A 14,421-nucleotide genomic window follows, 5' to 3' on the forward strand; every position below is an offset into this window, starting at 1 on the left:
TTTCCTAATCTGATCTTTTTACTTTCCTCCCTTTTGGTCTTCAGTAGTTTACGTCAGTGCAAGTTATTCTGAAAATCACAGACCTGATTTCTTTTGTTTTAACCTTCCAAACCAAGTGTTGCCATTGTTTCATGAGATTCCATATACATACTGAGTTGGTAATTTTACATTAACTAGATGGAGCAGATTCACTTCTGTGTCTATCTAACCCCATTTATATTCAGGATAAACTTGAGGTATCACTTGCTGAGATAATGTGTTGGATCAGATATTGGTGACCAGGTTGAGGATTGTATAGTAATTTATGATTGTACAGCTGAACCTATGTTTATTATAATAACCATTAAGGAAGTTGTCATGGCATGGGCCATCAACATAAGCCATGCAATTTTGGGTTTTTTGTAAAGGCATACATGTGTAGCAATACTAAATATGATGTATTTGATGTCATTTTTATTTATTACAGTATATTCATTTGGAAACGGTCATAATTTATATTGCACCCTTGTAGAGCACTTGCAACACAAATAAAAAAAAATCTTTACAAAATGCTCAACAGTTTAATCAAGTCAGCAGAAAATGCATCTTAACACACATGATCTGCTCCTTTGTGCTTTGCACAGTCGAAGTCCTGGACATCAGATTTAACCAGAATCTGGTTTTGTGGTGCAGTGGGTCTCAACTCACTCATTTTTCAGGGAAACAACTTAACCCTAATGTTCTCCTGTGAACGGAACATTAAGGTTAAGTTCTGGAGACCCCAGGCCCTCTTGAAAAAGCCAAAAAATGCTGAAGGGAGTTGAGTTTAACTAAACCAATAAGCCCGAGTTCTGTGCTGAAACGCCAGTGTGTGACATTCCTAAAGGGAGAAACTGGCAGCAGGACATGATGTGACTGTAGATTGGTAAAGAAAAGTCCATTAGATACACTTCTACACAGAGCAGAACTCATCAAATTAGTCGCCAAGAAAAGGGATTTGCAAAATACACAAGAACAGTTTTGCAAATGTCGAAGTAAATAATTGGAACAGGAGGCGACTGTGATGAAGAGAGAAAATGTATAGTAACAGAGGTATGAAGCATGAGGAGCCAAAGACTGCCTTAATATAATTTATTAGTTTGAGATTTTTTATACATTATATAGCTGATACTATGTGCATGACTTCAGTGTTCTGCCAACACTAATACTTTGTAATGTAATGTGCCCCTATATGAGGCCCCTATTTCTCTTGAACTGTTGAAATGTTTTTCTCCTTTTTTTTAATGTGTTTTTGGTTAGTCAGTGCCAGACTATATAAACACTGTATAAACTCTTAGTGTTGGCAGACATTTAATATTTTCTTAATACTGTGGAGTGGGTTGGATTGTGGGACCACTGTGGCTGAACTGTGTCCCTGTATGGTTTTATTTTGTTTTTTTTAAAGATTTTTTTGGTATTTTAGCCTTTTAATGGACAGGACAGCTGTAGACAGGAAAGGGAGAGAGGGGGAAGACAGGCAGCAAATGGCCACGGGTCGGACTCTAACCCTGAGCTGCTGCGTCGAGGACTGAGCCTCTGCATATGGGCGCCTGGTCTACAAGGTGAGCTACCCAGGCGCCAATGTTTAAAATAATAGCAGTAATCTGCACTGAAATTTAAGACAAATGAGTGATGTGATCAAGTCTGATAAAATAATTTAACCCCTCAAAGTAACTACAAGTAATTCTGAGGACAGGACAATACTGTACTAAATGATGTGCTCTCGGTTCATGTTACAATATATTACTGTACCCATTTAGAAAAGCCCTGGGGTTTTATACAGTGGTTAATAAATGATCTACTAGTGCGTTTGTGTTTTTACAGTTCATCTCTTAAGAATTAAATTGAAATTATTTTTATTCCATCTCCTGCTCAGGCCTCTCAATGTGCTCACAGCTGTCAGTCTGGGTTTTTGCAGCAGCTTTAAAGCAACGTTGCCAAGTGAAGTTGTATTTCCAATGCCAACCAGCATCAAACACTCCCAACAGTTGGCTGTCAATCAAACACTGAGTCAGATCCCTGTTGGGCCAGCCTGCCTCAAACAGCTGCACACATCTGGGCACGAATACACATTGCAGACATGGCTCTGTGGAGTTAGGAATGTCCTTGTTAAACAGTGGTTCCACTGTGGTCTTGAGCCCACATTTTTTTTCCGGTACACGGCGCGACACACTAACATCCTGACCCCCTTAAACCAAACGCCACCGTTCCAGAAGCTATCTTCAGCATAGCTGTCTTAAACATTAACTGATACAACTTGGCATTGTGTCATGTCATGTGTTTTAAAATAGTTTTTTGTGGTGCTCAGCTTGGATTTATACTGATACTGTAGTAGGAGGTTACAAGAAACTGACTAATGTAATTATTTGTCTTCAGTATTTTTGAAAACCACCCTGACAACGTGTATACTACTGTGTGGGAGGTCTAAATAGGCTATGAATGTGATTGTGTTCACACAAAGATTTGTAGGTAAATAAATGACGTGTCTTAAGCATTTCATGTCAAACTATTCAATAGTTTTTGAGACATTTCTCTCAAAACCACAAATGTGAACCTTGTGGCAGCACTAGAGGAAGTCAGGAAATCACTGAAGTCATCAGGATTCAAAAATTGAGACAAATCAATTAGTCAACTTAAACATCTTAAATTATTACATCCAGTATTATTCCACTCATCCCTTCAGCTGCCAGTTAACTATAAGAGACGATCTGTAGAGGAAATGAGAAGCTGAAGGAATTGAAAGACATTTGTTACCAGGTGGTGAGTAGTTAGACATATGGTTTGTCAGTGGCAGCGGAGATGTTGAGTGACTTTGTTAAGCCAAGTATGTGAGAGGTCTGGGTGGGCTCGGAGGTGAGACGTTAACCTCTCCTTAACCCCCCCGTAAGAAGAGGATTTGGACATTAAGTGAGGAATCTATGTGAAAGGCGAGAGATCTTTCTCTTTTAACTCCCTTTGGTGAGGGGCCGCTCTCAAACTGTGTATTGGCTGCGACCATGGAGACATTATAGATTCAGAGAGGCCTGAGTGGAAGATCAGGCTCACTCAGTTTCCATCATCTCTAACTTTAAACTGGCATCTTTGCATCTTGAAGTGATGTCATTTCTGTGAAAGTCCATTCACAAATAAAATTGAGGGTAGTCCAGACAGGTTGCATACTGAGCTTTCTATGCAGTATATGCTCTTTTGTATTTGTTTTAGTCTACAGAAACATTTGAACAAAATGTGTCAAAGTGCCTGCAAAAACGGATCTTAAAACTAAATATTGGACTAAACTATTCGGATAATTGCATCTACAAGTTTAACTTTGTTGGGTTCTGTCACTGTGGTACAGTCATTAAGAATGATTTATATCTGCAAGTGTTGAGCTTATGTCTGCACTGTGTGTTTCCATGGTGAGGCTGTTCTGATGGCTGTTCACGGTTTTTGTGCATTGTTTTGATATTGTTATATTTTCATTCATTTTAAATATTTTAAAGTGCACTTTGTTTCCAGGTGAGGACATTTATTTAACCCTTGCATTATTGCATATTAGGAAGTGTTGGCCAACATTCTCATCCAAAATATTGCATAGATTAATTAGCTGTAAGGATATATACAGTTGAAAAACCGTGAGAAACTATATAGTCTATAAACAATTTAAACTATGACAATGACCTGTCTTGAGAGTTCATCAGTCAATGTCCAATCTGGTGAACTCCCTCTTTGCTTTTCGATGTCTCCCTAAAGTGTTAATATTCTTAAGTGCCCAATTATTTAGTTAGTGTGTGTGTGTGTGCGTGCGCACCTCGGGTTACTCTCCCAACAAGTGGGGGAGGATCTGGAGACCAGGGGCATCTATAAGCAGAAGGAGGGGCGCCTCAAACCAGAGTGTATATCAGACCCTCACAATCGGGGTACATTATCCACTCCAGATCATCTGCTTTACTCTCCTCATTCTCCTGCTGGGTCTTAAACATTTTGGGCTTTTTCCCCTTCAGGTCCACTATGCTGGGACGACTACTACTTCAGAGTGCGGTGATCCTTTGGCTGGTGCAGACAGCGCACACGCTGGGTGAGTGAGGTGCAGAGGTGAAGGGTCATATCTAACATAATGTGATAACCATATTCTCTTCTTGACGTTTTATATTAGATTTACAGTCATTTGCATGGGATGTATTTTGTAAGTTAACTAAATCTGCCTTTATGACTGAGGCCATGAATCAGTGTCATCAATTAAGTATGCAGTAACTGCCTTGTGTGAATGAGAAAAGTTAGCATGTTGATTGGATAATTAAGTCAAATAAACCTTCTATTCACCATTATTGGAATGTTTCCAGAAGAAATACAGCTGCATAGTTTGTTGTGCGTCTTACTGTATATGTTCTGTAGAGCACTGTGGTCAGTATAGGTCTGTGGTCGGTTGTAGAGAGAAGGTGAAACGCACGCTTTTGAGTTATGAGCTGACATATGGCAAAGGATGATGTTTGTTAGGTGGCGCTGATAAACTGCCCTCTGCTTCTGCACATCGGCCATTACAGGTAGCCCCTGACCTGTGTGACATGATTTCCCTTCTTGCTGCTTTTCATGAAACAGCTTTCTAAAAAGGGGATTATGTCAGAAAATCAACCAATATTCCTGACATTGCTTTAACTTAATGTTTTCCTCTTACAACTAGAATCTGTCATTGCAGTTAATTTAATGACCGTATTATAGTGAGACACTCCTTAATTTAACAACTGCAGTACTGTTAAGTCTAAGTTTATTTAAACAATTTCCCCCGGGATAAATGGAGTTCCATCTTACCTAAAGGCTGTTTCCACTTTATTTAACTGCAACATCCAAATCAATTGTGTACTATGTGCACCATTTCTGTACTAGATCCCTCTTTTAATGATGACTTTTGCCATATTACTTTTTGATCGGTTTGTGATCCTTGAGGGCCAGAATTTAAAGATGCTATGAATGATTTAAGCAGAAATCATCATAGCCAGAGAAATGATTACACTACTGTCAAAGGATGTTTGTTTTCTTCTTTAAAGACAAACTATGTTAAAATGCACACTCCAGTCTTGTGCAGGGAAAGGGTGCAACCTGCTGAGTCCTGAAGAGTTAGAAAAGAGATGAGACAAATGTCTTTCAGGTGCTCGGGTTTGCCTGTCAAATTTCAAACGATCATGTTAAACTGAAACCTTATACGCTGTATAGCTCTGACGTGTGCTCAGCCCTCTACCAACTTTTCCTGTGATGATGCGAAGCAACTATATATTCTTTTCTCTTTACCACCGGCCTCAGTTTGTGAAATCAAAGGCAGCTTGACTTCGGTGGCAGCAGCAGTCTAAATCTAACATCCCTCTGTGAGAAGGGAAATAATGGTTTTACTGCTTGTACACAGTCACTCCATTGACATCTGTAGAGTCGAGACTTGCTACTTCCCAAAAATGTTCATCACTACTGACTCAACCAGAGACTGGATTTTTTTTTTTTTTTTTTTTATAAGTGGAGTGTGTAATTCTAATTTTGGGAGCGTATGAAAGTGAGTGGGGTGGGGAGAGGGGCTGAACCTGTTTTCACTTTTTAAAACAGCAGGGCCCTTCAGAGCACTATTACTATTTTCTATTAACTCTTCTCTTGAATTGGAAAGAAAATGCAACACCCTCCCCCCAATATCTCAAATATATCTCTCTGCATTGATACAATATGTCTATCAATTTTGGGGAAGAGAGGCAAAGGCTTTTTTTTTTTTTTTTACTATAGCCATCACTGCACACATTAGAAGTGGAGTTTTAAATTGCTAAATTTCCGACCGAATATAATCTTAAAGTTATTAATGTCACTGAACCAATGAACCGGGTACATGCAGGTGGCATCTCTGTGGCTGCACCTTAATATTTTTGCTCCACACAATAAAATAATGATAAAATATACATCTGTGATGAAAAAAAAAAAAAAAACATACAATTTTTGACCTCCTCCTTATAATTCAGTTAAAGTCCCTGGACAAATTGAGTATCAAGGCTTTTCATCTCCTTTTTGCTGACATTTTGCTTTGTCCCCTTTGTATGAAAGTATTTGTTGCTAATATTCAGGCTTAATTTCTGCCCTGTGTAGTAAGGATTGATACACCCAATGGATGTTGCAAAGCAAAATGTTTTTTCTTTATGTAATAGTAATGTTACAGTAGTTTAACATATTGAGTGTGCTTTGTTTAAGGTTATGGTACTGCATCTGGAGTATCCAATGGACAGGGGCCACAACATAATGGTACATTCAAAACACAGTGTACAGTTTTGTCTTCATTAAACATGAAAATGATTGTGTTTGTGGGATTTTTCACACAAGCTGAAGCTTTTGTTCTCAGCTGTCATGTTTATTCTAGGAAAGAAACCTCCGAATGGTGGCGGACTAATGCTGATGCCATCAAAAGGTAAATTAACAGCAGATTTGTCCAGCCATTAATTCTAATGTCCCTGAGAATGTGTTTTTTATATATATAATTTTCTTTCTTTTTTTTTCTTTTTTTTTTTTTTAAAGGTGTGGGTCAGGCATTGGGTGCACAAAATGGATATGGCGGATACCCAACAAAAGGCTTAGGTTAGTGATGTTACATAAATCTGCATGACTGATTTTACAAAGACATTTTTCCAATGTTACACTCAAGCAATAGGCCAACAGTAGATATTTCAAGTGAAAATGAAGCTAAATATAATGGTAAATGTGTTTCCACACCATCAAGCACATATTTAGAGCTTATTCTAACTTGTTCTCCCATACATCTCTTCTATTTAAGGCTATGGGGCAGCTGCTGGTGGGACCAATGGAGGAAGGACAAAAGGTAAGTTCAGCCATGTACCTGTGTTCATTCTATTTTAGCAAAATACTATCACTTATCACTCTGTAAAAAACTTTAGATCTTTTGGTAATGTTTTTCCATCTTGTTTTTAAGGCTATGGAGCAACAGCTGGTGTAACCAATGGACAAGGTGGTAATCCAATGTGGGCCTCAGCTTTCAAAGAAATGGAAGATTTGGCAGCGAATGCAAATTTTCAGCTTCTGTTGTACCACTAAACCAACAAACTCAACCCATAGGCTTAAAAAGTGGATGTTAAAAGTTGTTTTTCTAATCCCTGTACTGCAGCACATTTACTCAGTGTTTTAACAAACAAACCCATAGGCTTAAGTGGATGTTAAAGAGCCCCTCTTATACTCCTTTTCAGCATCCTATTTGTACTCTCTGGATCTACAAGAATAGGTTTACGTGCTTTGATGTTCAAAAAACATGTTTCTCATACTGCTCATTGCTGCAGCTCCTCTGCCTGAAACACTGTTTGAGCTCTTGGCCCGCCTTCCTGAAAAGCCCGGTCTGCTCTAATTGGTCAGCTGTCCCACTGTGTTGTGATTGGTCAACCAAATTCAAACAAGCTACTGGGCGGGCTGTGCTAGCTCAGGCAGCACCTAGGGGGAAGCACATATGAAAAAAATGGGCTGGCATTCTCAATCAGTGACATCACTAATTGATGAATTTCAAACAGGAATGTGGGTGAGGTGTTTCAGGCAATTGAGATAAAGTGCTGTCTGTGGGAGAGAGAGCTCCATTTGGAGTGAAATGTTTTTTTTGTACATATACATCTATTACATACACAAAACACTATATTACACACGAAGATGGGGAAAATCCAAAAAAGTAATAGGGGTTCTTTAAAAGTTGTTTTTCTAATCCCTGTACTGCAGCACATTTTACTGTTCAAACTCAGATTCACTGTTTTCCACTAACTTTTCCCACAATCTATATGCATTGTTTTGTAATCTAGGAGGAAATCCAGCAGTTTTACCCAGTGGAAATGGTGCAAAATCTAATGGTAGATGTTACATGCTTCTCTCTGCCAGTTTGCATCTTGTTTTCAAATAATTCTAATTTAACTTAATGATTTTTGCTACAGTATAGTCGCACTGTGATCTTTGTTGCAGGATATGGCATTCAAGCAGGCCCAACCAATGGACAACAAATGAAAGGCAATGGTATAAGCACACATTCTCAATTTGGACACACACTCACTCACTCACTCACTCAACCACCCAACAAAAAGGCTTAGGGTTAGTGATTACATAATGTTACATTCATCTGCATGACAGATTGATCTGATTTTACAAAGACATCTTTACAATGTTAAACTCAAGCAATAGGCCAACAGTAGATATTTCAAGTGCAAATGAAGCTAAATATAATGGTAAATGTGTTTCCACACCATCAAGCACATATTTAGAGCTTATTCTAACTTGTTCTCACCATACATCTCTTCTATTTAAGGCTATGGGGCAGCTGCTGGTGGGACCGATGGAGGAAGGACAAAAGGTAAGTTCAGCCATGTACCTGTGTTCATTCTATTTTAGCGAAATACTATCACTTATCACTCTGTAAAAACTTTAGATCTTTTGGTAATGTTTTTTCCATCTTTTTTAAGGCTATGGAGCAACAGCTGGTGTAACCAATGGACAAGGTGGTAATCCAATGTGGGCCTCAGCTTTCAAAGAAATGGAAGATTTGGCAGCGAATGCAGATTTTCAGCTTCTGTTGTACCACTAAACCAACAAACTCAACCCATAGGCTTAAAAAGTGGATGTTAAAAGTTGTTTTTCTAATCCCTGTACTGCAGCACATTTACTCAGTGTTTTAACAAACAAACCCATAGGCTTAAGTGGATGTTAAAGAGCCCCTCTTATACTCCTTTAAGCATCCTATTTGTACTCTCTGGATCTACAAGAATAGGTTTACGTGCTTTGATGTTCAAAAAAAACATGTTTCTCATACTGCTCATTACTGCAGTTCCTCTGCCTGAAACACTGTTTGAGCTCTTGGCCCGCCTTCCTGAAAAGCCCGGTCTGCTCTAATTGGTCAGCTGTCCCACTGTGTTGTGATTGGTCAACCAAATTCAAACAAGCTACTGGGCGGGCTGTGCTAGCTCAGGCAGCACCTAGGGGGAAGCACATATGAAAAAAAATGGGCTGGCATTCTCAATCAGTGACATCACTAATTGATGAATTTCAAACAGGAATGTGGGTGAGGTGTTTCAGGCAATTGAGATAAAGTGCTGTCTGTGGGAGAGAGAGCTCCATTTGGAGTGAAATGTTTTTTTTGTACATATACATCTATTACATACACACAACACTATATTACACACGAAGATGGGGAAAATCCAAAAAAGTAATAGGGGTTCTTTAAAAGTTGTTTTTCTAATCCCTGTAATGCAGCACATTTTACTGTTCAAACTCAGATTCACTGTTTTCCACTAACTTTTCCCACAATCTATATGCATTGTTTTGTAATCTAGGAGGAAATCCAGCAGTTTTACCCAGTGGAAATGGTGCAAAATCTAATGGTAGATGTTACATGCTTCTCTCTGCCAGTTTGCATCTTGTTTTCAAATAATTCTAATTTAACTTAATGATTTTTGCTACAGTATAGTCGCACTGTGATCTTTGTTGCAGGATATGGCATTCAAGCAGGCCCAACCAATGGACAACAAATGAAAGGCAATGGTATAAGACACACATTCTCAATTTGGACACACACTCACTCACTCACTCACTCAACCACCCAACAAAAGGCTTAGGTTAGTGATTACATAATGTTACATTCATCTGCATGACAGATTGATCTGATTTTACAAAGACATCTTTACAATGTTAAACTCAAGCAATAGGCCAACAGTAGATATTTCAAGTGCAAATGAAGCTAAATATAATGGTAAATGTGTTTCCACACCATCAAGCACATATTTAGAGCTTATTCTAACTTGTTCTCACCATACATCTCTTCTATTTAAGGCTATGGGGCAGCTGCTGGTGGGACCGATGGAGGAAGGACAAAAGGTAAGTTCAGCCATGTACCTGTGTTCATTCTATTTTAGCGAAATACTATCACTTATCACTCTGTAAAAACTTTAGATCTTTTGGTAATGTTTTTCCATCTTTTTAAGGCTATGGAGCAACAGCTGGTGTAACCAATGGACAAGGTGGTAATCCAATGTGGGCCTCAGCTTTCAAAGAAATGGAAGATTTGGCAGCGAATGCAGATTTTCAGCTTCTGTTGTACCACTAAACCAACAAACTCAACCCATAGGCTTAAAAAGTGGATGTTAAAAGTTGTTTTTCTAATCCCTGTACTGCAGCACATTTACTCAGTGTTTTAACAAACAAACCCATAGGCTTAAGTGGATGTTAAAGAGCCCCTCTTATACTCCTTTAAGCATCCTATTTGTACTCTCTGGATCTACAAGAATAGGTTTACGTGCTTTGATGTTCAAAAAACATGTTTCTCATACTGCTCATTACTGCAGTTCCTCTGCCTGAAACACTGTTTGAGCTCTTGGCCCGCCTTCCTGAAAAGCCCGGTCTGCTCTAATTGGTCAGCTGTCCCACTGTGTTGTGATTGGTCAACCAAATTCAAACAAGCTACTGGGCGGGCTGTGCTAGCTCAGGCAGCACCTAGGGGGAAGCACATATGAAAAAAATGGGCTGGCATTCTCAATCAGTGACATCACTAATTGATGAATTTCAAACAGGAATGTGGGTGAGGTGTTTCAGGCAATTGAGATAAAGTGCTGTCTGTGGGAGAGAGAGCTCCATTTGGAGTGAAATGTTTTTTTTGTACATATACATCTATTACATACACACAACACTATATTACACACGAAGATGGGGAAAATCCAAAAAAGTAATAGGGGTTCTTTAAAAGTTGTTTTTCTAATCCCTGTAATGCAGCACATTTTACTGTTCAAACTCAGATTCACTGTTTTCCACTAACTTTTCCCACAATCTATATGCATTGTTTTGTAATCTAGGAGGAAATCCAGCAGTTTTACCCAGTGGAAATGGTGCAAAATCTAATGGTAGATGTTACATGCTTCTCTCTGCCAGTTTGCATCTTGTTTTCAAATAATTCTAATTTAACTTAATGATTTTTGCTACAGTATAGTCACACTGTGATCTTTGTTGCAGGATATGGCATTCAAGCAGGCCCAACCAATGGACAACAAATGAAAGGCAATGGTATAAGACACTCACTCACTCACCCAACAAAAGGCTTAGGTTAGTGATTACATGTTACATTCATCTGCATGACAGATTGATATGATTTTACAAAGACATTTTTCCAATGTTACACTCAAGCAATAGGCCAGCAGTATATATTTCAAGTGCAAATGAAGCTAAATATAATGGTAAATGTGTTTCCACACCATCAAGCACATATTTAGAGCTTATTCTAACTTGTTCTCACCATACATCTCTTCTATTTAAGGCTATGGGGCAGCTGCTGGTGGGACCAATGGAGGAAGGACAAAAGGTAAGTTCAGCCATGTACCTGTGTTCATTCTATTTTAGCAAAATACTATCACTTATCACTCTGTAAAAAAACTTTTGGTAATTTTTTTCCATCTTCTTTTTAAGGCTATGGAGCAACAGCTGGTGTAACCAATGGACAAGGTGGTAATCCAATGTGGGCCTCAGCTTTCAAAGAAATGGAAGATTTGGCAGCGAATGCAGATTTTCAGCTTCTGTTGTACCACTAAACCAACAAACTCAACCCATAGGCTTAAAAAGTGGATGTTAAAAGTTGTTTTTCTAATCCCTGTACTGCAGCACATTTTACTCAGTGTTTTAACTTTCCAAAAAAGTACTTTAAGATCCACTGTTTTCCACTAACTTTTCCCACAATCTATATGTATTTTTTTTTAATCTAGGAGGAAATCCAGCAGTTTCACCCAGTGGAAATGGTGCAAAATCTAATGGTAGATGTTACATGCTTCTCTCCGCCAGTTTGCATCTCGTTTACAAATAATTCTAATTTAACGTGCTGAATTAACTATAGTCGCACTGTGATCTTTGTTGCAGGATATGGCGTTCAAGCCGGCCCAACCAATGGACAACAAATGAAAGGCAATGGTATGAAACACATTTTCTCTCTCTCGCTCTCTCACTCACTCAGCAACAACGCTGTTCAATTACAATTTTCTTTGTGGCAGGGTACGGTGCGCAAGCTGGCGGATACGGCGGACAAGGAACTAAAGGCAATGGTATTTTCTAGGGCTGCAACTAATGATTATTTTCATAGTCAATAAATCCGTCGATTATTTTCTCGATTTAGTTTGGTCAAAATGTCAGTCAGTGTTTTCCAAAGCCCAAGATTATGTCCTCAAATGTCTTGTTTTGTCCACAACTCTAAGATATTCAGTTTACTGTCATAGCCAAGTAATGAAACTAGAAAATAATCACAAAGAAGCTGGAATCAGAGAATTTTTTTATTTTTTCATAAAAAATGACAAACTGATGAATTGATTATCAAAATAGTTGCTGATTAAGTTGACAAGTAATCGATAAACCTCTGCAGCTCTAGTATTTTCGATGTGATGGTGTGTTAAATTCTAAAAACGGCTTGCTTCACATGTTGTACGTTATACAATAAGTTATTCAGGATTTACTCCATGTTGGAAATGGTTTAAAAGTATGCCACACTCAAATGGACAAACTGTAACTACTTGACAGCTCTAATTGCTGGGGTCCCGAGAATATGGGGTGCTAAAAATGGTCATTTGAGAAAGCATGTAGCAGATGCTGAGATGCATTTAAACTCAGTCTCTTTTATCTCCAGGTTATAGAGCACCAAACGGAAACAAGGGCCATTTGAACGGTAAGTCCACAGCTTCAATCATTTTATGACGACAGACTGTCTGCTGCATTCACATTGCTGTACATTAATGCTGGAAATGTTTGTTCTGTTTGAGGTCATTTTAAAGTTAGTGCAACATTTCCAAGTGAGTCTTAGTGTTGGTTTCTCTTACTGGCTTTTAGGTTATGGTGCTACAGCTGGTGTTGTAGGTGGGAATGGAGCTCAACCCAGTGGTGTGTGGTCATTGATAATTCTCAGTAAAAAATGATAATGTTATTTCATGGAAAACAATGTATTTTTTTATTTTTTTATTTATCTGCTTCAAATGAAATATGATTTTACGTCAGATAAACTCTACCAGACTAGTACAGGCCTGCAAGTGCTTGATTTGCCAAAATATAAAAAAGTAATTGTATGTTCATCATAGGTTACCAGACCCCCAACAAATAATTTCTCAAAATGATAAGCGGCAAAAAAAAAAAAAAAATTATAATTTAATTTCTGAAGCTGTAAGAAAAGGACATGGTCAAAACCAGTCATGGCAAACTGAGTGGCCTTCTAATAAAGACATGTATTTGAAGTGTTTGCTTATTAACGTCAAATTACGAGTAGAGGGAATTTGTTTGTGTTTATTTGTAGGTAATGGAGCTGCAGCTGCTGCACACAATGGGCATGGAACAAAAGGCAACGGTAGGGTAGCTCCTACAGCATTGTTATATTGATTGGTTGTTAATGGTACAATGAAAGCACATACACGCATACATACATTAAGAGTGGGGTGGGTGTCAGATTCATTGTGGAATTAAAAGAGAATTTGAAAGAATTCTGTCAAATCAACTTAATGTTGGTGCACAGACAGTGATGTGCTTGGGGCACTTGATTAAAATTAGACCGTGAATAGTATCCAAAGCCACATCTAAATCTGAAAGGATTTCAATTTAATAGTTTGAACACATGTAAGAAAGCATTATTGGCATTATATGGCTCTTTCTGCACCATACACATTTTTAACTTAAACTGAACTTAAATGTGAAATGATTTTTAGTCTTGAACTGTAGTGTGAGCGACATGTTGCAGTGAGTTCCTATACTGTGCTGTATGTAGATTAATTAATATTCTCTTTTTGCCAGGCTATGGTACTGGATTTGGTGTACCTAATGGAAATGGGGCTAAAACCAATGGTAATGCCTGCAAAAACGGAACTTTAAAACACATATTTAAGTTGAAAAATGTAAATAGTATTACATCTTTAAATATAATCGTTCTTTAGGTCAAGGAGCTGCAGCAGGCCCATCCAATGGCAACGGGGCAAGACCAAATGGTAAGAAAGAGGTTACGTTAAAATGGGCAGCGTGGTAGTTTTTGTTTTTTTTCCAGACACAAAACGTGTTCATCAGTTTGTTCAGGCCTATACAACTTAAGCATGTCTCTGTATTTAACAGGACAGAGGGGAGCTGGAAGTAAACCTATGAAAGGATATGGACGACCACTTTATGGGGCAGGTAACTCATCTTCTGCCGCCTTGTTTTCCAGGTAATGGTAATATTCCCTTTGATACACTTGATACGTTTCTTTCTGTGATTTAAGGTCCAGGCATGGGGATGGGAGCCTCCAGAGGTGTGGGAGTACCTCAGCTTGCCAGGAACCAAGGTGAGTGAAGGCCATGACACAGTACTGAGGTCACCACTTAATACACATGTAACAATGTCTTTATTTCTTCTTCCAGCATATGGCGGTAATGGTTATGGAGGTCAACC

General features: G+C 38.5%; 3 long non-coding RNA genes across 3 annotated transcripts; all 3 read left to right on the top strand.

Annotated features, from left to right (window-relative positions):
• Positions 1–6,535: 6,535 nt before the first annotated feature.
• Positions 6,536–7,031, top strand: LOC144536277 (uncharacterized). Its single transcript, XR_013503735.1, has 3 exons — positions 6,536–6,591; positions 6,788–6,832; positions 6,944–7,031. It is a non-coding gene; the product is annotated as an uncharacterized LOC144536277 (long non-coding RNA).
• A 4,411-nt stretch (positions 7,032–11,442) lies between these two features.
• LOC144536006 (uncharacterized) lies at positions 11,443–12,073 on the top strand. The gene is made up of 4 exons (XR_013503716.1): positions 11,443–11,481; positions 11,739–11,786; positions 11,890–11,940; positions 12,021–12,073. It is a non-coding gene; the product is annotated as an uncharacterized LOC144536006 (long non-coding RNA).
• A 2,045-nt stretch (positions 12,074–14,118) lies between these two features.
• Positions 14,119–14,420, top strand: LOC144536440 (uncharacterized). The gene is made up of 3 exons (XR_013503749.1): positions 14,119–14,166; positions 14,252–14,314; positions 14,391–14,420. It is a non-coding gene; the product is annotated as an uncharacterized LOC144536440 (long non-coding RNA).
• Position 14,421: the final 1 nt, after the last annotated feature.

The sequence above is a fragment of the Sander vitreus genome, chromosome 21, assembly GCF_031162955.1.
Source record: "Sander vitreus isolate 19-12246 chromosome 21, sanVit1, whole genome shotgun sequence".
Taxonomy (NCBI): Eukaryota; Metazoa; Chordata; class Actinopteri; order Perciformes; family Percidae; genus Sander; species Sander vitreus.